This window comes from Nannospalax galili, unplaced genomic scaffold, assembly GCF_000622305.1.
Source record: "Nannospalax galili isolate Female #2095 unplaced genomic scaffold, S.galili_v1.0 scaffold1627, whole genome shotgun sequence".
In the NCBI taxonomy this organism is placed as follows: Eukaryota; Metazoa; Chordata; class Mammalia; order Rodentia; family Spalacidae; genus Nannospalax; species Nannospalax galili.
Window position 1 is genome coordinate 102,413 of NW_008356832.1, and position 2,461 is coordinate 104,873.

Consider the following 2,461-nt stretch of genomic DNA (forward strand, 5'->3'; position numbering starts at 1 on the left):
TTGGGGGTATTTTAGGTGTAAACTTAATTTATCAGCCTGTGCCCTGAGGTAAACCAAGTTTCATTCAAATACTGCCTCTAGTGCCTTACACTGCCATTCCCACCACTTGGCCAAAAGATATGTCATTCCCATCTAAGGAGCTATGAATCCTACAATGTGACAGAGAAAGTAGATGAAAATTTAATCTGAGAGAGAAATTAAAGAATAAGCTCACGAGTAAAATAGATGAATGAAGAAACCAACCATTTTGCACAGGTATTGATTGGTTTATACTGTACAATTACTCAAATTATACAGACCCACTGGCTAAGTTCCTCATAAATTTTCATATTTTGAAGAAAAAGCAGTTTTACCCAAAGAATTTAAGTGGTGCTTTTGTTCTCAAACAGCTGCTGTTGTTCATCATGTTTACCACTTCCCTGTGGCATTTTCAGCTAACCTTGAGGTCTGTTTCATAAACAGATGGCCCTTCATCTTACATTTCCCCTCTCTGTGTATGATAAATTAATAATTCATGTTAGAAAGAGTTTACGTTTTTAAATGATTTCAGAGACTTTTTGTGATGTTTCCCAAGGACACCTTCCTCAAGCCTTCTACCCCTTCCCACCCATAAGATTTCTCTAAAGTCAGTTGAAAAGAGACAGTCATAAAAATTAAAGATGTATTAATGAAAACATATATCTTAAATACTATTTCAGAATTAACTAATACAAGCAACAATACATTGTGGGGTTGACTATTAAGTTTTGATTATTGCCAAACAGATATCTCAACAAAGCAAACAAAGTCACGATGGACTAGATCCTCAGAACAGACTGTCCAGTGTGATCACTGGCTCATATCCTCCTCTCATACCCAGTGAGCCTCCTAACTGCCCCCCTGACATATTTGTTCCTGGGGGTATAGATGAGAGGGTTGAGGATGGGTGTGACAGAATAGAAGAGGGCAATCAACTCGCTTTGATCTTTAGAATTTTCTGTTGGAGGTTGAAAATAAATGCACATGATTGGGATGAAAAAGAGGGAAACAACTCTAAGATGAGCTCCACACGTTCCAAAGACTTTCTGAAGTCGAGTGGCTGATTGCATTCTCAGGACAGTCTGGGCAATGGCATCATAGCAGTGCAGAATGAGAATAAGTAGTATAATGACAAAATGGTGCTCATGACCATGAGTGTCAGCTCACTTTCATGGACATCAATGCAGGACAATCGCAACGGTTCTGGGACTTCACAGAAGTGGTCCACTTTGTGATGTCCACACTGGGGTAGCCAGAAGGCAAAGGAGGAATGAAGTGCTGAGGCAGTAAAGCCACTTACCCAACAAGCTGCAGCCAGCTGGTGGCAGAAGTGAGGATTCATGAGGACAGGGTAATGCAAAGATTTGCCAACAGTGGCATGGCAGTCATAGGGCATCACCACCAACAGGACACACTCTGTGGTCCCTAGATCAAGGAAAAAGTAGAGTTGGGGCATGCAATCAGCTTATTAAGTGGTCTTGTCTGGGCCCCTGAGATTGACCAGTAGCTCGGGGACAGAGCTAGTGGTGTAGCAGAGATCGAGGGCCAAGAGGTTTGAGAGGAAGAATTACATGGGGGCATGCAGGTGAGAGTCCAGGCGGGAGTCCAGGCGTGACAGGACGATGATGAACAGGTTTCCTGTTAATGTCATCAAGTAGAATATCAGGATCACTACAAAGAGAACCACTTCCAGGAGAAACCGTTTAGAAAAGCCTAGAAGGATGAAGGAGTCCTCACAGCTTTCATTGAACTTTTCCATTGTCATTCATTTTTTTCTTGCCCCTTAAGAAAGACTCACATAAACCTCGTAGACTGTCCACATGTTAGTAAACACTTGTAAACAGAGTGAGGAAGTACATGTTGCTTCCAGTGTGGCATGTGGCAGTAGCATTCTTAGTATTTGCTCTTATATTCAACCTAATATTTGTCCCACTGTAGATACAGTGAGGAATGTTTCAAGTGACGGAACTCTATATAGCTCTCTATTTGCCTATATGAAGAGGAAATCATTGCCTGGAGAGAGGACAATTCCCATAAAGATTTTTACACAAAAAATTAATTTATTGTTCCTTTACCTTTCCAAGGATTTTCAGTTTTAAAGGCACAGAGAAAAGAGTAACTGTGCTCTTAATAATCTTCCATAGATGAAAGTTCCTCAAGCAATATGAAATATCAGTTATGAATAGATTTCAAATATTTAAATCTAGAGAAAAACTAACTTTGTTCAAATCCTCTTGTAAGAATAATAAATGGCCCTGACAATAGTCACGGATGGTTAGGTGTATCACAGGCCCCACCTCTTTCTGAGGAACTGTTGGCTACTTGTAGGTTCTCCAGAGCTGAATCAGTGTTTTCACTTGTGTAGGCATGGGTGAGCCCTCCAGGTTCCAATGGGTAGTTCCAATCCCATGGTCACAGAGACAGCCCCGATCCACTCAGTGTG

At 41.1% G+C, this 2,461-nt stretch overlaps 1 pseudogene; it reads right to left on the bottom strand.

Moving 5' to 3' along the window:
* Positions 1–836: 836 nt before the first annotated feature.
* On the bottom strand, positions 837–1,783 carry LOC103751335 (annotated as a pseudogene).
* Positions 1,784–2,461: the final 678 nt, after the last annotated feature.